General features: G+C 38.6%; 1 protein-coding gene and 1 long non-coding RNA gene across 2 annotated transcripts in view; one reads left to right on the forward strand and one right to left on the reverse strand.

Moving 5' to 3' along the window:
• Positions 1–23775, reverse strand: part of Ccser1 (coiled-coil serine rich protein 1) — a 671676-nt gene extending 647901 nt beyond the window's left edge. The window contains exons 1-2 of the mRNA XM_048333671.1: positions 23697–23775; positions 23028–23265 (exon numbers count right to left, since the gene is read on the reverse strand). The gene's annotated coding sequence lies outside the window, so the exon portion shown is untranslated. The remainder of the gene's footprint in view (positions 1–23027; positions 23266–23696) is intronic.
• LOC125341618 lies at positions 16595–17795 on the forward strand. The gene is made up of 2 exons (XR_007209025.1): positions 16595–16853; positions 16934–17795. It is a non-coding gene; the product is annotated as an uncharacterized LOC125341618 (long non-coding RNA).
• Positions 23776–26229: the final 2454 nt, after the last annotated feature.

Below are 26229 nucleotides of genomic sequence, written 5' to 3' on the forward strand. Positions count from 1 at the left end.
AAAAAGTAATCCCAATTAATAAGGGTGTGATGTAAAAGAGTTGTAAGAAAATGATATCGATGGAAGGAAGCTGTAGAGGGTATTTCATAGAACTAAAGGAACACATTATGTTAATTATTTTGTTTTTATTTGGGCATATTGACAAAAGGAGCATTGAGGTTGGTTTTTTAGTAGATACCATGCTAATAACAAAGTTGTTCAGGATTCAGCTAAATAAACAGAGGAAGCTAGGAAACTGTTTCCTCTAAATATTTTAAAAATATTTTCAGGGGCTGGGGATATAGCCTAGTGGCAAGAGTGCCTGCCTCGGATACACGAGGCCCTAGGTTCGATTCCCCAGCACCACATATACAGAAAACGGCCAGAAGCGGCGCTGTGGCTCAAGTGGCAGAGTGCTAGCCTTGAGCAAAAAGAAGCCAGGGACAGTGCTTAGGCCCAGAGTCCAAGCCCCAAGACTGGCCAAAAAAAAAAAAAATTTTTTTTCATATTATTAACTTCATTTGTAGACAGATGGTAAATATGGTAGAAAGTAAAAATGCTAGCTATTAAGTCAGTTATTGTATGAACATCAGGAACAGAGATGCATTTTAAGATGGTGTATATCTACATACGATCAGTTATCTGTGAGAGGAAAATGGCAAAAATAATGTCTTATCTGTCATATACTAGAATGTATTGAATCTGTTCTGATGCCCAAATACTGTTCCTCCAGAATTTTAATTTGTGAGCTTGAAGTGAAAGCATTAAGGAAAAATGCAGATAGACTGCCTGTCACCAAGAGAAGAAGATCTGGCTACATTTCCCTAGAAGTAGACATATTTCAATAGAGAGAGGTAGAGAGATACTTGAGTAGGTGCAAAAATGTTGGCACTGTAAGGAAGTCTGGAAACTTTCAGAGGCACCAGGAAATAAATGAGAGCTGTAGGAAATCTTGGATGGAATAAATCAAAGGCAGAACTGGAGCAGTATTCTTCTCAAGGTCATAAAACATCCTGAGGACAGAGAAAGAGGGTACAAAGGGAATGGGGACTCAAGGTTTGTGGCTTATCACTTGAGCCTCAGCATGGAAAATTACATAAGAAAGTTGTTGGTGCTCAGAAGTAATAATGAATTATGAGGTGGACACTAAATAAATACAAAGTAACCCGGTGATTCATGTACATAGAAACTAACAACTAAAGGAACACAAAGGAAAAAATACTGAGTGCCTACCAAAATGAAAGAAACTGTTCTCACGTTCTGCAGTACTGCTCTCGTTGTATGGAGAGACTTCCACAATTCATGTAACTTGGCAATAGAATAGTTTCTAGTAACTCGACAACTTTTTTCAAATGAGAAGCCTTTTGCTTTCTGAATGTAACTTGGCTTTCTCACATCTTACATGACAATTGTCCCAAATCATTTTTTCCTGATCTAGTTTCGTTAGAGACTACTTGCTCTCACGTGAATAATCTTCCTTTAGCCATGGATTAGATGTCAATTGACATTATTGAGAATAGTTTTGAAATTTTTTGTGGGGTTTTTTCCCTTATAATACTGAGTTTAAAATGAATTCTTTCCTAGGCTGGATATGTAATTCAGTGGTAGAGGGCTTACCCAACATGCACAAAGCCCTGTGTTCAATCTTATGAAGAGAAAAAAAAAAAAAAGAGTTAGAGGAAAAAGAGGAAGAAGAGGAAGAGACAGGGAGAAAGAGAAAGAAGAGGAGGAGGAGAAGGAGAAGGAGAAAGAGGACAAGGAAGAGATACAACTCATCCCTAAATGCTGTGATTAACAATATGTATTTAGGAAGTTCCCAAATACTGTAATTAAAAGTAGGCATTTAGGAAGTGACTATACTTAAATAATTCACTTGGTGATACTTTAACATTTAGCTGAACTCAGTGCTTAAATATTTTTAACATAGAAACATATAATTCCTAATTTAATTGATGAACTTTATTTTACCTTGTTTTGTAAAGCAAGGTCATTTACAAGACATCAATTATAAAAGAATGGCATGTAACAAGATAATACTACATATGGTTGTGTTTGATTAAAGCCAACATGTCACTAAATTGATATTTCTATCACATATTTGTCTAAAAGTGTTTTTAAAAATCTGCCTGAAAAGTGATATGGACTCAGTCCAAGAGATCATCATCCTAAACTGTTTAATTAATTGCAGTAATAAGTAGGTTAATAAAGTGCTATAATTAAGTATATACTTAAGTTGCTATCTAAATTTTTCAACATATATTTAACGCTCATATTTAGAATGATAGCATTCTCTTCCTACAAAGTCTTTCCACTCTTCTGACAAATACAATTACAAAGAAATACTTTCTTAACTTCTTCATGGTTTAAAGCTACTTTATTGCACTGTGTCTGTAGGTTGACTGTGTACTCTTCAAATCCATATGTTAAAGACTGAATCCCTTACTTTCTTGGAGGTGGGTGAGTTGTTACAAAGTTATGCTGTTGTAAAAGTGAATCCAGGGACTCTTGCCCTGGTTGTCTTCTCCTCTTGTCCTTCTACCCTGCATCACAAGAGACCCTCACAGAGGTTAGGGCCCCACCCCTGGACATCCCAACCCCAGATCATTAGGACCAATATATGCTCACTACTTACAAATCACTGCCTTCAGTCCAACCAATGCTCATTGGATTTAGACTGCCTTTAACAATGCAATCCTTAAATTTTGTATCATAAACCAAAAATATCATGAAAAGAATATAAATATTACTGTTGGATGAAACACAAATAAACTTAAAGATGGTTTGGGGTGAATGTTATAAACAAACCAGGACCAAACAAAATGGCAATAAATCTGAAAAAAGTAATATACACGCATCCTTTTGTTTGAAATATACAAAGTTGCGATTAAACCCAAAGGAAAACATGAATAGAAAAAAATCCTAGAACCATGAAATAGCTGAATAATTTTCATGGTTGAACAAAGACCCAAATTACTTTCAATTATTCAATTAAGTGGCTCTCTAGTGACCTAAAATAGTAAAGCACTTTACTAAGCCACTGTTTCTAATACAGTTTAATCTATCAACATTTTAAGATCATGGCTCTCCTTACTTTTATTTTCAAATGCTAAATATTATAAATTCAATTAATAAAAAAGTCTCATGAGACTACTTCTACATACCAGAGAAGAACAAAAGGAATTATTTTTTGTAAGAGATCAAAAGGTAGCAACTACATCTCTGTTGCACCCTGCAGCTCCTGAATTAATTTAGTTTATTTATGACTCACTGAGCTTCTCTTCTTGTCACTACTCCAGTCACTTCCTACCACTGGGAGATTTTTGATGTCTTTACTTTTCTTTATTTTCCAGACTTCTAGAATCCTGGATGTACAGGGCTGTGGAAGTCTCATTTAAATAAAGGGCAAAGAGTAGAAATTCTTCCTAACTGAAATATATTTAACCCATTGCTGTTAACTTTTACACATGGAAGGATAACTACCAACAGGCTAATTTTAATTACTGGTTTTTAACATGTCAGAATGTGCTTAACAGTTGTAGAAATGATAGCGGAGCAATGTGTATATAGGAATTTTGTTGTTATACTTGTTATTTGCTGATGCATTTGGTTTCTATTGAGAGAAAGGATGAGGAGCACATAAAAATCTCAAAATTTAAATGCATTAACAAAGAGTCAGTTAATAAGGGGGAAGGCCTTGTGTTTTGTACACCAGAGGAAATGGGAAATCATTTCTCAAGCAGTTGCCTGAGACACAAAAAGTTGAAATGAGGGGCTGGGGATATGGCCTAGCAGCAAGAGTGCTTGCCTCGTATACATGAGGCCCTGGGTTCCATTCCCCAGCACCACATATACAGAAAACGGCCAGAAGTGGCGCTGTGGCTCAAGTGGCACAGTGCTAGCCTTGAGCAAAAAAAGAAGCCAGGGACAGTGCTCAGGCCCTGAGTCTAAGCCACAGGACTGGCCAAAAAAAAAAAAAAGTTGAAATGAGCTTCCGAGGTCGAAAGAGGATAATTCTTAGAGAACCTGGCTTACACGTTCTGTACCTACCCCTCTCACCAACCTACCCTTTTCTGCCTTGCTACTCTCCCCCTCACAATAACTGAGTTTTTATTACTTTTATCCTCTGAGCCAAGAGAATAGAGCCAGACAGATGGATGGATGGAAGGACGGATGGATGGAGCCAGACAGATGGATGTATATGAACCTATCTATATGCAGCTATATATTATATATGCCATATATAATATAGTATATATCATATGTAATATGTGTACATTATAGATAATATATTATATGTATATATAATATATGCATATAGTATATATAACATATTATATAATATACTCACGTTATATCAATAAATAATTATTTATATGTTATATACTATAAAATATAATGTAATTATGTTATATATTACATTGCTTACACAATTATATAATAATATGTGATATATAAACACGCCTAGATATGTATAGCCAGGCTTTCTTTCCAACACAGCATTTTTATTTCTCTATTTACTTAGAAAAAAACTGTTTTATAAAAGTTCACTCTTAATTTTCATAGTTCAACATTTTAAGTGATTCATCTATTGTAACTATAGCAAAATATAAACTCTTAATATATTAATAAGTATATGTTTTGTGTTTCCTTGTTATAGATAAGAATGTCTAACTCATGCTATATGTGGGAGTAAATAATCATTCACCATGCATAAGATATTATAACAGTGCCTAGGACTCAGTGAATATGTCTGTTCTTAGTTTGCATAGAGGAAGAATAAAAATGAGGTACATAATGTTCACAAGAAACAAACACATGGAGCAATCACACATGAGAGGAAATATAAAAACCTTGGAAACTGCTATACTATCATTCCACCAGCTTTTTACATTTGCTTAAGATGTAGCATTATAGGTTGTACATTTTTATCAAACATTTTATGGGTTGTTGGTTCTATTCTGCATTTTTTTCTATTTCTGTTAGCTTATCTATTGAGCAATGGGATATAAAGTTTAAAGTCTTCATGTCTAGAGACTATTTCTAGGAAGTATCATTAATCACAGTATACATGTTGGCATTGTTGCCAAGTAATGAATGAAACTTAATCACCAATGGAGACATCGCGTTAAACACATGAAGTATCCATCTTTCCATATGGAAATACTGTAAGAGAGAGCCGTTAGTGAAGGAAGACAACTTTCTGCTCTGCACTCAGGAAGAAAAGGGAAGAGACAGCTTGCTAGGAGATCAGTGGGAATTCCCACCAATGCATGGATGAAGCCTTCATAGCACCCGCATAGTAACTATTCATCTCTTCCTACCCCAAAACTTCCCCTAGTGTATTTACTCCTTCTGGCAAAGCAAACAAACAATTATCCTAGAGACCCACACAAGATGGGTCACAAACTTTGCATCCACCTCAACAACCAGGTGTTAAAGTTAAAACAATACACACAATTCTCTTGAAATACTTGTTTTTATAAAACTTGTCACCGACAGTTTCATACACCAGGAGCAACTCCGAGGGTGTTTTGTCTATTGCTCTGAACCCCATCAACCTCCCTGCATTTCAGAATAACCCCAAGTTCACTAGCTTTCAAGGCATTCTTTCTATCCAGTCCCAATTTCCCCTCTTCCTATTCTTTCTGATGATTGCCTTGCCCACCTCCAAAGCCGGGGACTTCTACATGCACATTATTTGCCTTTCTCATGTGTGTACAATCCACTTCGGTGTCTTCCTAATATCTGAACGTGTGATTCACACTGCTAGGGACACTGCAAGCTGGTGGCCGGGATGCGTACGTCCCCGTGCATGCCCACTGCAGTATGCCAAATCTTCATCCACACAGCTGAGCACTCCGGAAAAATCAGCTCCAGGGATTAACCTGGATTCACATATGCCCACATGCACGTTCAAGGTCCAAGCTGCTGCCTAAGGCGCCTCCAATCCAATCTGGTTTTAGAATAGGTTTTCTTGGGGCATTGCTTCTCCTCCCAAAGACAGTTAAAGCACTGTTGTGGTCTTAGAATTCATTCCGGTCCCCCTTCTACCCATCAAGCAAAGAAACAGAGCTGGCGCCCGGGAGAGATGGGGCAGAAGCTGGAAACAGACAGCACCTGTTGCTTGCTCTCCACGTGAACCTGTGTTGTTTCTTTCCATTTGGGTTATATGCGGTTCAAATCATTTTAAGCTCATAGGTATAAACATACTTCAGAAGCAAATTTGAATATAACTTCTTTAATGGTGATTCCTCTACTTAATACTGCTAGAGATAAATGTGTCCTTTAAAATCGCAGCCTTTTATAAACATTTTTATAGCACTTACACTCTTGCTACTTAATGCATTATAATATAAAGTATATTTTATAGCTGTTTCTTTGGACTGCAAGCCCATTAATGCCACATTCCTGTCTGATCCATCTGGTAGCTCTCATAACGTAAGCATGAGCAAACATGTGCATTACAAAAACTGAATAAATCATTGTTGAATGCCAAATAACTACTAAGTGAAAGTAGAAAAGTCTACATGTGTAATGATCTCCTAGAGTCAATTATATTTTTACAAAAATGTAAAGTGATTACCTGGCTTTTTCCATCTAGGGATCTTCTTTGTACCTTGGTTCTTTGCAGTCACAAAATATCCTGACACTGAATGAATGTATTCTAGATATTTGACACTTAAAGATATTAATAAGGAAAGTGTATATTAAATATCAAATGCCAATAAACTCTTTTGTAACTTCAGTATTTGTATCCAATGTTAGTCTAAAAATAAATGTTGAAAATCGTTAATATTTGATTTTATAGAAATTAATTTTGAACACCTTCAAACAATTGGGTATTGGACAAAACATACTTAAACAAAAATTGGTTAAATTGAAAGTTATAAATAGGGAAGTTATAAGAATCCTTGTATTGTTGAGTGGTCAGAACACTTTGAAAGCTGTGGGCAATTTTATCTCTGCTTTGTTTTAGTACTCCATTCATTCATTCACTGTCACTTTATTTTGCATAGGTAGGACTTTTTAGGTATATTTGAAAATATTCCAGGCATGAAATTTTCATTATTCAGCTATGGAAGAACTTTGGCTCTAACTGCTTTAACAGTTTCGTTTTAAATCTTTCATATTTTCATTCAGGCTAATCAACCAAGCAAGTCTTCAAGCCAACTTGGTTGTTGAATCATTTATTGAATCAATTGCTTTACCTTAGTAAAGTGGAACAAAAATCTATCCAAAAAGCCTTGAACAATGTTACTTTAAATAAACTGCAACCACAAAATTGCGAAGTGATGACTCTGTGTATGTATTCTCTCAACTGATCGGAGCTATTTAGATCTTTATATTGATTATCAAAGTCATTTATCAATAAATACTAAATCCAGTGTACTACCTCGGGCCTTTTCTATAAAGATATTTAAATTATGGAAAGCCAGCTTGCTCAGGAAAGAAATGGCCTTTCCTTTTAGTAACAGGATGTCTTGTACATGGGAAGGTCACAGTGGCCAGTACTGGTTTGAACAACATACTGATGATTACACTTGGAACACTGACAAGGGTGATGAAGATGAATGGCTTACAAGAAACGTAAATGTTATGCTCCAAATGTGTCATGAGCTGGTAATAACATTAAAACAAAAACCCACTAAGGTATAAAAATCACATACACCAGTGGTCACAAAGCAAGTGACACTTTCATTCAAAGTGGCAAGAGTCAGAATTAATGGTATGTGTCTCCACTAATGGAAAAGCAAAGACTTAATTTAAATCTAAGTTGCTTTTCCCCCGCCCCTCTACATCTGCAACTGTCATTGACATTACTACTGGGTTCTTTTTCAAAAGAGAGTAAAAATATGTAAAACTCAGATTAATTTATGTTGGCATTTAGTCTTCTGGAAAACTGATTGCAGCTTAGGAAGTCAGAATAAACACTGGTGACCTCTGACTGCCCTACAGTTCTGTCCGTACAGTTATTCTGAAAAACATAAAATGATTTCTTTTAAGCACAATGCAGACTTAACTCAACTATGAGAGGTTTTTTGTTCCCCCTTTACTGATGATTCTATTTTTTCCTGCATCACTGAATAGTTTAAGTAAAATTCAAAATAATTCTAACATCAACAAGTTTTTTTTCCTGATTTTCAAAAATGACCATACAGATATTAAGTTTTTATCCAAAATTGTCATATTGGGGCCAAGAATACTAAGAAGTATATTGTCTAATTCCAACTAGTCACTTTCTATTTTCCAGAGGCTGAATGCATTTGTAAGGAATAATTGAATGTAAGGGTTGACTACAAAGAAGTTTAGGTTATTCTAAGTGTTTGCCATTATTTCCTACTTAATGCTGGGCTAACAGTAATTAACCGGCTACCTTTAACATGAAGGCCAAGCATTATTATTTTTCAGAACTGTCAGTGAATTCCAAGGGGACAATTTCCCCAATATTAATATCATGCTCCTATTATAAGAGGAAAGTCACAAAAACAACAAAATAAACAGATGTTTATGCAGAAAACCTGGGTTAGTATCCACATCAATGTGGCACAGTGGCTACAAGCATGGACACTCTGCTTGTTGGAGTTCCTTCTGTAAGTTTTGTGTATTTTCCCCATTACCTGTTTTTGCGAGAATAGTAGTGAGCTTTTGAAATTAAGTCATTGAATGCTTTCTATCTGTGTGGTCTGGTCTATTTACTTAGCCTGTCTACTCCCTCAACATCCTCCATTTGCCAAATAACAAAAATATCACCAGCTTCATTCAGTTCTTTTGCAAATCAAATGGGTCTTGATCAAAGATATATCAGTTTTAGCTATTACCTGTGATCACTAATATTGTGTCTTTGAAATGGCTGTTGTCATAAGAAAAAAGAATGTATAATATTCCAACAAAGCCCAACTAACTTCCTAAAATCCACACTCTGACTGTCATCTTTTCTAAAGGGTGTGATATACTTGTCAAACAAAATATCAAGGAAAATGACTCAAAAGCTGGATGTGATGGTCCACGTAGGAAATACCAGTGCTTTGAGGCTGAGGCAGGAGAATTGCAAATTTATTCCAACCTAAATTACAAGGTGAAACCCTAGCCCTTCCCTCCGCGAAAGCAGGAAAGGAAGCAAAGAAAAACTACTCAAGAAAGCCAAAGGAAGTGTTTCTATTCCAATGTTTTATAGCAGAAAAGCTGATACATAAAGCAGGTTCAAGGTTCACCCTGACAGCACCGGAGAATGTGCCAGGAAAAGAGTTTAGGTAGAGCTAGGCACTAATAATCAGTGAGTTCATAAGAAAAATATTTAACTTCCAATTCTCAGGCTTGCCCATCATAAAACTGCAATCAAAATAATGATGCCATAAGATTCAAGTGAGATAAGTTTAGGAAAGCAGTTTACAGACCCTAGGGCCTCTCAGGAGGAATGCTGTGGTTTTCTTTGTTACTATAGTTATAGACAATTTTCTGTCTTTGACCTTTCTCTTTCATTCACGGCCTTTACTCCAGAAACTGAGCTTGTGTATCAACTCTGCACTATGATGCTAATCGAAATGAACTCTAGGTTATGGAAATAAGTGTTTTATCCTTGTTATTTTCAACATACCATGTGAAATTATGCCATTTTCTTATGTCTTTCTTCCCCAGGGTTTTATCCCTGATGTCACTGTTGCTGATCTCAGTACCCTGGGTATTGTATATGCGGTTATCGGAACTAAGGAAGGGAAGGGGAACATCAAAATGGAGAGACAAGGGGTAAAATGAAAACCAATGCAACAGCACTACTTATAAGACAATATGCTGTAAACCAGCTGTATAACTCTGGATAGGGGGAAAGAATTGGGGAAGGAGCAAAGTGGGAGAAAAATGATGGAAGAGATAAAGTTTGATAAGAAATGTACTCACCGCCTTATGTGTGAAACTGTAACCCCTCTGTACATCATTCCATTGTACACCCTTGTGTATAACATTGTCAATCATGATGTATTCACTTAAAGCCAGAGATTTATACATTTTGGCCATTACCTATTTTTGAAAGAGTAGTACCCCAAGCTTTTGAAATTAAATCATTGAATATTCTAAGGGATCCACAAATATCAAGACTTATAAAACTATTATTTTGCTTATACAACCATGCCTCTCGGGGAGGAGAAAGAAAGACTAATTTCCTTAACTCCTAAAAGTTACCTGTAAACTCAAAATTAAATCACATTCTTCAAATATAGTATCTTGCTAGAAACTAGCCACATCGTAAATGACATGTTATAAACTTGACAATCTTAAGTAACATTACTTTTAATAAAGACACATTAGCACAGCCAAAGGAATAATGTTTCCAATTTGATTATGAATGCGTGTGCTATTTTAAATGTCTTATTTACTGATGAACTTATCTCATTTGTAAACCTCAAATGAATTTTTTGGTCAAAATCTTTGCTGAAATAAATGTGTTTATCAATATTTGCTAGGATTTTAAGCTTCTAGTGCATTAATTTGTTTAAATACCAATGATTATGAGATTATATGTATATTTCATAAAGAAATTTTTAGGATAATTCCTAGTAGCTTGTCAGGCACTTGACCATTACCGATATTATCTTTATATTTACAGGTTCTAGCTGCCTGATAGCCTAGAAAATCATTCTTGGTTTGTAACATCTTAATTGTTTTCTTTTTCTTTGTGTGTGTGTGTGTGTGTGTGTGTGTGTGTGTGTGTGTGTGTGTGCATGTGCATGTGTGCTGATACTAGGGCTTGATCAAGGACCTCAAACACTCTGCCTGTCTTGCTTGCTCATAGCTGACCCTCAATCACTTGAGTCATACTTCCAGGTCAGCGTTTTGTTAGTTAATTTGAGAAAAGGCTTGTGGACATTTCTGTCAAGGCTGGCTTTGAACCCAGATCCTCCAGGTTCAAACCTCTTAAGTAGCCAGATTACAGGTGTGAGCCAGTGGTGCCCAGCTTGTGAGGCCACTTATAAGGGAACATTTTATTTGCCATAATAAGGAATTGCATGAGGTAGAACTCAAATTGTATAAGATAGGTTCCCCCAAAACTGATTCTACCATGTACATATTTCATAATAATTGACAAATCAATACATATGGATCCATCTTTATGATATAGGGACTAAAAGAAACTAGCATAGAAAACAAAATGAGATAAATCTGAATGTTCTTTACAATCACCTTCATACAGAAAATGCTAGATAATTTAGAATTTCAAAAAATAAATAAATCACCTCATGAATAAGGTAAAACCAAGTAAGTAAATAAAATAAGAGTCTGAAGATAATAAAAAGAAAAGTGATGGAGAATTTTATAAATTATTGCAATCATCAAAATGAACATTTAATCCTATGTTAGTTAATTCTGTAAGATACCATCATATTCAGAAACGAATTACAACACCATAAGAGTTTAGTCCAAACAGTTCTAGCTCCTCAAGTTGAGAGCATTCAGTCATCATGTAGTGAAATTGTGTCTAAGCTCCGCTATTCGAATAGATGTATTATCCTTTGGATAAATAATGAACATTTTACATTTATGAACAGCATCTGACCATATCAAAACTGGCTGATATAAAATTACACATGTATAACCTGTAATTAAAAATTAACAAAATTATCACAACTCAACTAAATCCTTCAATGACAACTCCCATTTTTATATATAATTCACATTTTTATTACGAACTAATTCTTAAACCAAATACAAGCTGCTGGATGAAACTTGCCCGTAATAAGGATTACATGACTTTTCCTGGCTACTTCAGAGGAAATATGTTCTGATTTTATGGAGGAAGAAAGATGCTCTGAAAACCTTTTACATTTTTCGATGTTAAAGTATGGGCAAAGTATTCTTTTCTACAGTTGCTATTCACTGTCTCTCCTTTTCCACCAAGGTCAGACATAGAACTACATCTGAATGAGGTGCTTCTAAGAATAAGCCCTGATAGCTTTTCATGCCTCCAATATTAACAATTGTGAACAACACATTGTAAAGCTTGAATAAATAAAATGTGATTTGAAGTAAATTTGCTTAATTCTTGCTATTTTAATTCATATATTCTTTCATTTAGAAAACCAGAATGATAAAAATAAAAATGATTTAATTTTTAAAAATCAGAGTTGTGGCAGAAGCACACAAAACCTATGCAACTTATAACACAAAGTTTTAACCACAATCACAGCAACTTTTCTAAACATACTCTTTGCCTAGAAAGGCATGCATGATTCTTAGTAAAGAAAAGTAGTCATCCAGGGACCAGACTGGTGACACATGCTTATAATCCCAGCTATTTGAGATGCAGATATATAGGTAAAATGGAAGTTTGAGGCTTGTCTTGACAAACTCAAAAACAAAATGAAATGACACAAAAGCGAGGAGCAAGTGCAAGACTCTGGGTTCAATCCCTAGTATCTGGGTTCAGTCCCTAGTAACATGCCCATGTGTGCCACACATACAAATGAAATATATCAAGTCCTTCCCCTCTTATTAAAAAGAGCAAGGTTATCTTACTAAAAGTGAGTATATATATAATACATACATACATACATATATATAGAGAGAGAGAGAGACAGAGAGAAAGAAGTTATTTGGGAAACCACAAAATAAGCACTTCCAGAGGTAATACCACTGTGGCCCATTCATAAACCAATAAAAGAATAAATAAATGGTACTCCATTCCTCTGTTGTGTTTTTAGATTTGCCTGTGTTAGTATGCTTTGCATCCAGCTGTAGTTATTTGGTGAAGCTGAATATTAACATACGCTGGAGGGTGAGGATCACACAAGAACTAGCTTCCATATTTTACTCACATTTGTCCCCAATTTACCCATCATGAAGGAACAAATTCACATTACAGGAAAGCCCATTTGTGGCAGAACAGACTGCACTTCATTGTCTGGTGCCAACCAGGTATTGCTCACAACTTAGACTGCCACCAAGGAAACTCCCCAGGCAGGCTGAAGTCCTCCTGGAAGCTTTCCTGGCACTGGGCCTGTCATGACAGCTGAGATTTGCATACACAGAAAGGATTATATGCCATGCTCTATGTATGAGGGCAATCTAAGTGACGAGACCTTAACAAGGTAGGAGGTGTATGTCTGAATTAACAAAGTGTGATGGGTATATAAAAAGCCTCTAGCACCCGGCAGACAAGTCTAATTTCAATCAATAAGGAAACAAACCAAATGTAGCTTAATAGGTAAGTTTTATAAGTATGTCACATTAGAGAATACACATTCAGAGCCAGTAAAAATAAATAAATATATATACATATATATATATACATTTACTTCCCTATGGTATATGAAGAGCAAGACTATCAATCAACTATTATAATTAGGCCCAACACTGGTGATTCACACCCTTAATTGTAACTCCTCAGGAGGTCTGAGATCTACCCCATCTCAGCTTCAAGCCAGTCCTGGCAGAAAGGTCTGTAAGACTCTTAACGATAATTAAACAGCAAAAAAAAAAAAAAAAGGCCAGAACTGTAGGTGTGGCTCAAATGGTAGAACACCAGCCTCAAATGGAAAGAGCCAAGCAAGAACTCAAGACCCAGTACCTGTTCACATACAGAACTAATATACAAAGCACATGAGAGTCTACTTGTTAAATCTCTTGTGAGTATGTGGTATATTGAGTTGTCCTTGAATATACTGAATACAGATATAAACCCTGCTAGGTATGAAAAGGCATATATGCACTGCCAATATTGTCCAAATGAAGTAGACTTGCAATAGCAAGCATAATTTTCATACACATGAATCATCTTTAAACTAGTAAGCATAATAACTTGCTATATTAGCAATGGGTATGAATTTTGTTGTTTTTCTTCCCATGGGAAAAATAAGTACTCATTTGCAAACCTGAAAGATGTCCCTTATTTTACACCTAAAATGTACATATGATACAGACATCTAATGCATTTGTAGCACTTCCTTTAGAATTATCAAACTTGGAAAATTACAGTCTATTGCTATACTCTTTATTTAGTCCTATAGCATTCTTGTTGTTCTTTTATTCAGCCCTATAGCATTATTTCTTGAACAGGGTATATTTACAAGGAGTGATAATTTAATGAGTGATAAATAAATAAATGATAATGCTCTCAAAATATGCCAACAACTAAACAATACTTAAACATCTCTAAAGAAAAAAAACTATGCACACATAAACTTAGTGTATAAATGAGAAAGATCTTCTTAAACTATTGCCACTCACCATTTATGATGGTTAATTTCATGATTCAATTTGGCTAATCAAACACTATCTTAGATATTGCTGTGAAGTTACTTTGTAGACATATTTATTGTTTGTAATCACTTGACCTTAAGTAGAGCAATTACTGTCACTAATATGAGTGGGCCACTTCTAATCAGGTTTAGCACTATTATACAAAAGCAATCAGTAGATCGATACCACATCACATCAGTGTCATAGAACTCATCAAAGTTTTTCACTAGCAGCTAGTCCTCTTGTCACATTGGACTTTCAGGGCAATGATGTCTGTGGGGGGCTGGAGTTCTAGAAACAAGACTCAAAGTGGCAGGAAAGCAGTCAGCCACCCCCCCATTCTACCATGCATCAATGAATAAAACAGGTTCTACAACTAGGAACTAAATAGCTTCCAAAAGACAGTCAACACACCTGTTCATTTAACTCACCTCTTCACAGGACTCAGAGGTACTGGCTGGATGAAAGCATTCTGCAAGGCCTATGCAGTTTCAGGTTTGTGGATATTTCCTAATGGGAATCTCATATGGGAAGTAGCAGGAAATGCCACATTCCAGACGCCTTCAGATAGTGACTGGGGAGGGATTCTGGGTGGAGGAAGTGACTATGCAGGCTCTCCCCTGTGACCTGCTTTTGACACATATCCTGAACTGCCACTTTTGGTTCCTATCTGGCATGCCTATGGTACCGATGTCATCATAGCTGCCCCATCCATGTCTTTCATTTTATTCCAGAGTTTTAGTCATGTTAACTTAATGACTCCTCAACTAAGAAGATGTTTTTAATTCAACACAAACCTACACACGAGACAGGACAGTGTCTTGAACTGAGAGTAGTTCACTTAAGATACAAGCAGTCAAGTCACAATGCATTTATTCCTTCAGTCCTCATTACAAATCTTCAGGTCCCTCTTTTATTTCCAACTACTGGGGGAAAAGCATAATATCAAAAACCTGTCCCCTCACAGAAGGTGAAGCTAAAGCAAGCGCCGAGTTATAATGCTTGTAAGTGGAGATTTAATAGCAATTACTCAAACTATTGCAGAAACGAGGGCTAGACTTCCACCAAGGAATAAGACATGCTTTGCTGAATTTACATTTGAATTTGAAAGACTCTCCAGAATAAAATGATCCAAATGAGAGACAGTCCTCCCAGTGAGGAATGAAGCATTCACAGCAGTAGCTTCTAGAATTGACAAACAAAAGCAACACATATTGTCTTTTTCATAAACTCAGCCAGCAGGGTCCCAGTACCCTGGATAGCTCCCTGGCAAGAAAGATGACTGGAAAAGATAGGAAGGTACCAACCAGAAGAGGGGTTGGAGCATCTGCCAAAGTTCAGCTCTACAAATCTATCCGACATTCAAAAGATGACTCTTACTCTTGCCTTTACAACTTCTCATCTACTTTTTCCTGCATTACATCTCTGAGCCTGGGACCTGAGGCTCCTCTGAAATCCCCCAAAAGGCAATTTTGTCTGTCTTCACTGGATAGCTAGAGTTTGGGTTTTTTTTCCCTTCATTAGAACTGTTAATAGGGCTTGGACTTCATATTGTCCTGTGCCTATTATCCAATTAGGCCCACCATCCTTCCAGAAACTGGACTGTTGTCGATGAAGTTATTTCCCTAGCCCGATCATATTTATACCTTGGAACACACTGTAAAGCACACCGAAGTCAATATTCAGTCTTAATATTGCTGATGTTTGTGAATATTGCTGAAATATTGTATTCACCTTTGTTAATCTTTCTTTAGTGATCCATTTTGTAAATCTGTGTGCTAAGATTTACTTTGTAGGAGGTACATTCTTTTTAAGAAAGCCATTTAACAGATTATCTTAGTATTAAGGCATTAACTTTAGCATTTGCATGTAAATACAATGTTACTTTTTAGCATACATTGTCCTCAGTTAGTTCTCTAATAAGTAACATTCCTTTGAAAAATTGAGAATCCCATATGAACACATTGGTTTGTATTATATCAAATGTATTGAAACATTGCCTGAAATAAGTTATACTTATGTTTCTAAGGCTGGCTTTGGGCCTGATTTAAAGGTGTTTTCTTCCTTTCTCTAATCTGTTTGTATGACATCCTTGGGAGACAGATGTGCCTTCTCCTTCATTCCCACCAGTATTGATGGAAGCTTTGTATACTCCACACTCCATAGATTCAGATGTACTGCTCTAGTAGTTTGTAAATCCATAATAGGAACAAAACTAAAGGGGCAAACATAGAAATTATGTTCTAAAGAGATAATTTCCCAGAGTTTTAAAGTATAAGGCCTACATTTTTGTTTATTTCTGCTATTCATGCTGGTTGGTTTGATTTGTAAACTTCACATAGGTGTGTATTATACTGTTTCCACTATGGCAAAGTAAGTAACACACACACACACATCACCCCAGCAACAGTAAGAACAACAATAATAAAAACTCACTAACAAAATATCTATATTTAACTATTTATAAGAGAGCTCATTTCACAGAGTAGGTACATAACTATGACAGACTTTTCTGAATGGTATTAATAAGAGAAGAAGAACACTGAGATTCTTAGAAGGCTGAATTACCATAGCAGTTCTGGTTTAATACAACTTTCTGGGGCTTAGAAACATGCCAACTTTTGTTAATGGGTAAGGAACAAACAGTACAAGAGATGTACCCAAGGCCTAATGTATGAAACAGTAACCTCTCTGTACATCACTTTGACAATAAATAAGAAAAAAGAGAGAAGGCAACAGACCTCAGGAGCATAATAGTTTATGTCTTCTACAAATTCTAAACAAATCATATTCAAAAGAATTCTGTGAAGGAGAAAGTAGAAAAGGCAAGTTCACTTGACATTAACAAGTGACTAGAAAAAGACAAACAAGCCACTGCACATATTATATCCTGACATCACACAAAGCACAGAATAATTTTCCTTTCATTTATGGTGGGCAAATTGGCTCTACAACCACCATAAATTATGGGTGACTTTAAGATCATACCACAGGAGGTGTGGTTCTCTTGGAACAGATTACCTAACATTTATAAAGTGTTGTAATTAATGATGATGAGTGAATAGCTCTCTATTAGGACACAGTAAGGGAAGGTTACATGTAGTAAAATAAACCTGTTTGGTGATGGTTATAAACTGGTGATGATTTGTGCCATAGTCTGGAAAGCACCATAGAGACTCAGACATAAATTGTTCCAAGAAATCCAGCCAGTCTGAGATTCTGGTGGGGTGGCTAAATGCCAGAAGAAATTGTCATCACAAAGTCGAAGGATGAGCTTGAAAAGAAGCCCACAACTCTCATAGCTGGCAATGTTTACAGATCCAGGAAAATGATTGTGGTTTCAGGAGTCTGTTGGCAGGCCAAAGGGCTCAGGAAGCACACAGATTTCAGAAGCAAGAGGCCCTGTCTTAAAGGCCTTATTCCAATGCAAGGAGAGATGGGCAGATTGGTTGATTTGAAAAGACACTGGGTAAAGTATTATTTAAGAAATGCCTTCTAATTATAAGAAAGAATGTGAATATTTTTTAGGAGACATGCACTTGGAAATCAAGGAAAGTACTGTACTTATACGGAAGTCATCACTGAGCTAAAAAAAAGATATTGGAATAGGAAGGCCTTGGCCTTCCTACTAAAATACATTGTACAGTTACAACAACTGTAATCGTATACAGAGAAAGATGACTACGACTTGCTCAAACCAAAAATAGCACATAAGAATAAACAGTATTAAACAGAAAATTGTTGACCTTTGTACACTATGCATAACATTTGCTTTCTAAGTGACTACCAACAAGATATAGGCCGGGGTCATTATCAGGCAGTTATATTCTCAGAAACAAATTCAAATTTCACTCTAAAATGCTCTAAAAGGTTCCATTTGGCCTACCTGTGGAATGCATAAGAATTTAGAGGACCCCACACCAGAGTTTCTGATTAACTCACTCTGATCTCCAGACCTGGCATTTTACCAATGCAACAGGCACTGCTGTTTTGTGCCTGCTCAGGCAACACATTTTTGAGCATCACTGTACTAGATTAGAAATTAGCCATTATAGTTTATTTATGAAAGATTTTTGGCAAGTTATTTAGTAACAGAGCACTCCACTAAGGAATCATAAATTTTTCATCAGTTTAACTAAAAAGTGTAAAATTTGTGGATACAATGTAAATAATACAAATTAAAGACCATGCTTTAAGTTTATCTAGGTAGGCCAAGGAATTGGCCAATCAACTTCTCTGTCAATGATCACAGCAGTATTTTTAACTATTATTATGATTATTATTTGCTGATCCTGGGGCTTGAACTCTGGGCCTGAGCCCTGTCCCTGAGTTTCTCTGTGCTCAAAGAGAGTACTCTACCACTTGAGCCACATCACCACTTCCCACTTTTTTGAGTAGATAAGATTCTCACAGAGTTTCCTTCCCGGTGGTTTCAAAATGTGATCCTCAGATCTCAGCATCCTGAGTACCTAGGATCAAAGATGTGAGCCACTGGTGCCTGGCTCTTTTAACAATTTGTAATGTACTGAAGAACTTAGCAAAGACTTCAGACTCCTTATCTCTTTTTTAAAAAAATTGATATGAAATCAGCTAAAATGCCATCGTGATTGTTTCAACTATAAATGCTAAGAGTGTCTTGATACTCTATTGACTGCAGTTCAGGATAGTCAGCTGCACATTTTGACCCTTACCTTAAGCTTCGTAGTGGAACATATTTCTTTCGTTACAGTGTTTTCTCGCAGCTCTCTTTCCCCACTGCTTCTCCAACCCCAGGTTTTATATTTTATTGTGACCTGACACTCTCGCATGGTGAAAATAATATTGCTGATAGAAACCTATGTCCTCAACATAAAGCAAGCTGATTCTGCCACTTCCCAGTAGGGAAATCATGCAGAAGCTGTCATTCAGACAGTAGGCAAGATTACATTAACAAGATGATACACCTGTGCCATCAAGTCCAACAAGAAACTCACCAGCGACCAATTAACAGGTAGGGTCATTTGTACAGGCTGATTTGGAACCCATGTTAGAAATCATTCCATTCTTACACGAATGTGAAATTGGTGATTCTATAGATTTTCACTTCTGTCATAAACCTTATCTATACACTGTCAAGGAAATACACAGGAAAATCTTTTAATTCAACTAATCTGAAAGTAACTCCATTTTGCAATTGAAAGTTATATTTATTGTTTGTACAGTTTCTTTGCTGTCACTATAACATACTTTTGGGCTGTCATGTTATAGATAGGTTCAAAGCCTCTTCTGATGGGAGTTTTGTTGTTGTTGAAATATATTTCAGTGGTTTTTCACTTGTCTAAAAACTATATGTACATATGCATGCATGTGTGTATATATATATTTAGGCATATATATATATACGAAGAATGAGTAACTACATTTAGATAAGAGATACAATATAATCTAATTATTACAACAAATTATAAGGAAATAGATAGCTAAAAGATCATTAAAATTGTTGCTACAAATATAAAAACCTCACAATATGTCTGGTACCATAATTCAATATTCATAGCAAGAAATGTAAGAGTGAATTATATTGTGTGGGTGCATATCATAACTTTAATGAGATTAAATCTGTCCAAGAAGACTAATGACTTTAAAACAAAAGTCATATAAAAATGGATTTTAAGTGGCTATACATTTATGTGATAATATAATGTTAAGCACTCAATGAATGCTCACTAAAACTGTTGTCTTAGACATTATCACTCTTATTTGGTACAAGACTAAGGAAATTTGGATCATGAGCAACTTAACGTACCCCTTTGTAGACAGAATACACACGTACAACTTTGTCATTCACTCCTGTCTCAGCACTTCCATGTCATTTGGATGTACTTAAACATTTAAAGCACATTTCCTTCAAAAGTACTCCATTGTACCTCTGTAATGATCCAATTAATTGTACTACAACGTAGAATCTTACTACAATGCAACTAGTTACATATTTTAATAGAAGGCTATATAAAAGTTTGCCTCCCCAGGTGCAGAAATATTAATAATACATGACACGAGTAGGATTTGCAGAATGCTGTGCTTCAGACACAGACCCTGTACTTTATGTAACAATATCTAAGACAGTATCTAATGCAACTTGGAAACAAACTTTACTTTCCTTATTTCTCATTTTCTTCTTCAGGAGCCTTTCATCTTAGACTTTATATTTCTTCTCATATGCAACCTATGAATCCTCCTTATCCTTTAAGATCACGACCAAGAAAATCTTACCTACCCTCTAAAGCCTTTTCAGACAAAATCCTGTATAAATGCTATTGTCTGTGCTGAGAGCCTAGAGTCCTCATTAGACTTGGAATCTCTTCCTGTCATGGGCTGTTAACTCTGTATTCCAGAGTAAGAGACAGATTCCTTCTGATTGGCTAAAAATTTCCTGGTGGACAGGAGTAAGGAACACCCCCTCCCCATATTTCCCCCAAGGCCTACACACTACCTTGCATGTAACAGGCCCTTTACTTTGACTATAACCAAGAATAATAAAGTACCAAAAAAAACACAACAACTGAATAGCACTGTAAAAATATAATAAATGAGTTTGACATAGATTATCATTTGAAGGTATACATAACTTTAAAAAGTTACTTATTTTGATCATTATAAACAAAGTATTCATAAACATGACTTTCAATGGTTTCAGTAACACAGGTGATCAATTTCATGTTTTAACGAACTGCCAGTTATCTCTATGTTCTAAAGGCATGGCAAAGTTAAGATAATGTCTCCACCTCTTACCACTAGAGTGATGCTTACCACCTGATTTATAAAACTGTACATGCTTAGGTGTGGGAAAGGCACCTTATTATAAGTCTAGCCAAATCAAACTATCAAACATCTTGCCCTGTTTGTCTTTCAGTTGAACTGGGATGTGAAGGAAAAACATCTTCACAAAGGAGGGAAAGCAAGCCATACTTTAAAAAAAAATGGTTGTAATCAAATTCTTTAACTAGCTCACATGAAGACAAACATTCTAATAACCGACAGACTGGTTCTCTTTCTTTATGAAGTTACTGAAGGGTAGTGGGTGGAGCATGCAATTTCCATGTGTGACCACTCATCAAAGGCACCCTTCTACAATCAGAAACAGTTCTACAAAAGCATAGCCTGCTAGTTTTGAGGACTAATGACAATTTTCAAGTCCTTTCTAAGCCTCACGTTGTACCCTTGTGCCATGTCCCTGTTGTAAAATGAATAGAAAGAGAAACCAAAACAAACGGATCACCACGGGGTAGCCTAGATTAAACGTGTTCAAGGATTCCCTTAATAACTAGTTTGTTGTTGTTGTTGTTGTTTCAAGAAACAGTAATAATAGCCACAAAAACTCACTTTAGTGTCTGCTTCACCATCCTCCCCAAGGCTTTTAATAGAAACCAATTTCGTGTAAACTGTGTGTAGATTATTTTAATAGAAGGAGGGGAGGATAGAGGATATGTTCACATCTCACTGGGAAACTATTCAACTGTGAAGGTGACAGAAATGCAAGCTGTTGAGTCCAGGCAGGTATTTCCTGTCTTGTGGGCCCTTCCTGAAGGTCTGGAGAGATGAGAGCCGTTGATGACCCAGGGACATAAACACAGGACCAGGCCAGCCTTCTGACAGACTTTTAGGAATGCACTTTTTGCTACCTGAATAGCAGGAAGGTCTGCAGTCCCCCTACGTTTCATATGGGGGGGGGGGGGGGAAGGGCACAACAGAGAGAAAGAAGCATTATCGCTTCTAATCCTGAGAGAGAAGAGGGAGAGAGCTGGAGAAGCTCGGTCTAGTCGGAAGGAAACCCCGAGAAATATCACAACTCTTTTTTTCTTTTTCTTTGCCATAAATAGCCTTTCTTCTCACTCTGGATACCTCCGGGTTTACATCAGCACCGCTCAGCCTCCTCCAAGAGCAAGAGAGACACCATTCACAAATCCCTCCATCACCTCGCCAGCCTTAAAGAGTCCCAAGCCCAAAGGTGAGGGGCAGCCTGGGAACCACCTGCAGTATCCGATCCGGACTTTCTGCTCAGGTGACCCAAGGCATGCCTGAGTCCGGGGACACAGCGCGCGAGCGCGCGCACACACACACACACACACACACACACACACACATACACACACACACACACACTCGAGCCCTGGACGCGCCACCACAAAGCAATCTGTCCACGCGCAGTCCCCTCTGCTGCTCCTGCCCCCCCCCCCCCCCGCAAGAGAGAGTCCTGCCTCCGATCCAGGAAGCTGGGAGCCCCAGGACCCAGCGGGCGGAGGCGAGAGGCGGTCCCCGAGTGGGCACTGCGGCTCCGCCGGGAGCCCCAGGCTCCCCGCCCCCCTTCTCCCCTTCCCCCCCCCCCCCTCCTCATCGCCGTCCCCGCCCTGCCACCCACAGCCGGGTGTGCACCGCTCCGGAGCTGCCCCGCAGCCCCTAACCTGCAGGGTGCGAGCGATCAGGGAGAGGGGGAGCTGCCCAGAGCCTGTGCCAACTCTTGCCGGGGTGACCCTGCGCGCCCCACATCGCCCAGGAGCTGCCACCCGGGGCGACGGGGAGCCCGGGGAGACTCCGGCCAGGCACGATGGAGCCCATCCGCCTCGCTCCCACGGGTCCACCAGGCCAGATCTCCGCAGCGGAGCCCACGGCCCGAGCCCGGGGCCTGGGTAGGGGCGGCTCGGGAGCGGCCTGGGCACGGCGCGGTCACCTGCGGGGCGGTCATTCCCGCGTCCGCCCGGGGCCGGCGGGGCGCGGCTGCGAGTGGACGCGCGACCCGCGGGGAGCGCAGGGGGGTGGGGGGACGCGGGGGCCGCTACTACCTGGAGGGCTGGCGCCGCCGGTGAGGGCTCCTCCCCGGCACTTAGGGATCGGTGGGTGTCTTCGGGGTGTCCTTCCAGGACCCCCCCTTTCCTGTGTCCTCCCGCCCCTGCTCGGCTGTGGGGGTCCCTCTGTCCACTCCCAGGGGCCAGGAGTCGAGCTGCGTGATTTAATAATAATCCTCCAGCTCCTGCTGCCTGCGCCAGCTCAGCCGCTGCGCCTGAACCACGGCTTCCCAGTCTGTCATGTTGTTGAGAGAGAGCGAGAGAGCGAGCGAGCGAGAGAGAGAGAGAGAGAGAGAGAGAGAGAGAGAGAGAGAGAGAGAGAGAGAGAGAGGCGGGTTGGCAGTCGCTCGATCGGCGACTCTTTGCGGGGAGGGAGAGGGGAGCCGAGGCAGAGGAGGGCAGGGGAGGGACGTGGGGAGGCGCTTCCAAGTGTGCGCGAGTGCGCCGAGTGTGAGCGCGTGTGCAGGGCCCGAGCCACCTCCTCCTCCCCCGGCAGGCCGCGCTCTGGGGCTGCAAGCCGGGCTGGGAGGGCGGCGACGACGTGACCATCGCGGCCTTTTCCAGACCCGAGAGAGATAGTTCATCCCCTCCCCCTCCCCTCCCCCCCGTGGACGGGGGCAGGGACCAGGGCAGGGTGGGGGATGGGGGCAGCGCCAGCCACCATACCTTGACACACTCCCCACACCTTTCTGCAAAGCCCGGCCCCGCTGCTGCTGACTTTTCCATGTAGTGGAAGCTTAAACTTAACTGGGCTGACTTAGCTTCCTGTCCCTCCCCGCTTTCAAGCCCCTGCTGCTGGTACACTGTACCTCAAGTTCAAGTTGCCTAGACAGGCCAAGATGGAAGGATAAACTAGGAGTGGAGAGGGAAGCTGGAGGGACAGAGGGGCAGAAGGGAAGGGCTAGTGTCATTCCCTGCTCCAAGCCGCCTAGGTCCTCTTTCCCTCCCTCCTCTAAAGGAGAGGATTCTGAGGTTCTTTCTAGTTGTGGTTTGTTTCCTGGACACACCTTCCATTCACATCCTGACAAGTGTCTGGCCACATGGTATCAAGGAAAAAAACCTTTCCCTCTAAGCAGACCCGGCCTCCCAGGAACCAGTTGTAGTGATAGGTACTTCTGTAAGATAATGGAAGCATGGTGACTGTTACTAAAATTGAGTTTCCCTAGTCAGGTCCTCCACTGGCGCATATGCATGACACACAGAACTGGCTACACACTTGATGTCATTTGATTTCAGATGTGTGGTGCTGTGGCCTACCTGATTTATTTTCCCTCCATCTCCCCTTCCTTGCATGGCCCTGTTTCCTGTCAGGTTTACCTCAGGTCCTGAACACTTTCCCATCAGTCCCTTTCTTTATCTCTTCTCCTATACCATTATATCTTTAGTGGGCAAGAAGCTGAACTGGTGCATTTAACTGTGTGTGTGTTTGTGTGTGTGCACGTGCACGTGCACGTGCCACAGTAGGAGAATGTAGTACCGTCTCCAGGTAGATAATGAATCTCTGTGTTTAGAGATGTTCATCTATCTGACAAGCATCATTTAGGCTCTTTATTAGCTTCCTTCCAAGGTTACAAGGATCTTTGTCATCTGATGCATTGCTTTATTGGGAAACAGCTCCCAGGAATCAAGCTAAACTTCTTTGAGAAGGGTGTGTGTGTGTGTGTGTGTAGTATAATTGGTCACAATCTGACCTCGACATTTTTTTTCTCAGTGTGATAACCTGAACTTAGAGCCTCCTGTTTGCTGGGCTTGCTTGCTTATGGTTGGTGCCCTATCATTTGAGCCACATCTCAGGTTCTCTGCTCTCTGACTTTTGAAATGTGGCTATGGTGGGGTAAGAACAAGGTGTGCTTTGTAAAGATCAACCTTTGTGATGTGTTTTCTGGCATGGGAACAACTCTACTGTCAATGGCAGGCAACATTTTTCTCATAGACATGTTGGAAGGTAACATTTAGGAAGCCAAAGAATTCGTGGCAAGACTGGTGTTTCATTTGTCACGTCTTCTTCCATGGTTTATGACCATTGTTAGATCTTTAAAATTCAATCATGCCACCATTACAGTTGACCCTTTGCACACTGCTGTGACCACCTATGATTCTTCCACATCTGTTTCAATGAGTGTAGAGCTCATTAAGAATGCTTTAAGCATATGATCAAGACCTACCATAGTAATAGAAGTATGAAAAAATGAAGCAAACACACATACACACACAAAATCAACAACGTGATATTGGAAAGAAACAATACCAAAATGAATAGCAAGGGCCCAGTAGACAAATGTAAGTAAATATGGAACACTATACCTTCTTGGATTAAGCATGGTAAATGTGGTAAATGGATATGTACTAACAAAGGATGTAGTGTGCATTTAATATGTTCTCTACAAAACACATTGTTATTCCCTCAGTTTTACAGATAAGAATTTGGGAGGTAACTAGTTAACCCAAAATCATGCAAAAGTTAAGTGATGTAGCTAGAACTCTGCTTTCCACTGCCATCCACATGGCTTCCCATTCAGAATTCATAGGTCAGTCAAGTGTTTCCTTAGAGCTTTGAATAATTATGAAATAAAATGGTCTACAATCCTTTGACATTTTCCTTCTAGCTCCCCCTTCCTTTTATTATGCAGAAGAGAGTTTAAAATGTTAAAAAAAATTTAGGATTTTAAAAGGCCTTAATGTAGTTGGACTTAGAGAAGGAAAAGTTAAGAAACTTTTCTCTATAGTCGTAGTAACAAAAAAAAATGTCATTGCAAAGGAAAATCTTGTAGAAGAGTTATTTCTGAACATTTTCATGTAGTGAATAAATATGTAGTTTATTATACATGTTTAACACTTTGGTTCTATTCTTGAAGGGCAAGTTTTGGTGCTTTTACAGTCTTGCTTCTCTATTTAATTATCATCAATAATGATAATTATATTATGACTCTATAATTCATACTTCAAAATCATGAATTAGTCCAGATATTTCAAGGGCATTTTTGGTAACCACGACTGATTGTAATTTTCACACTCTCAAATTGTGTTTATAATAAGTGAGAACCATGACAATCTGTCAATAGCCTTTTTCCCCCATTAAGATATTAAATAAAGCTGATACTTCTTGCTTATTTTCTGGAGGGTTTTTTCCCAAATAAAGATTAGAATTGGTATGCACTAGATGAGAAAGACAAGGGAAAGTGTATAGCTTAAAACATAC

The sequence above is a fragment of the Perognathus longimembris genome, chromosome 24 (genome assembly GCF_023159225.1).
Source record: "Perognathus longimembris pacificus isolate PPM17 chromosome 24, ASM2315922v1, whole genome shotgun sequence".
NCBI classification, from domain to species: domain Eukaryota; kingdom Metazoa; phylum Chordata; class Mammalia; order Rodentia; family Heteromyidae; genus Perognathus; species Perognathus longimembris.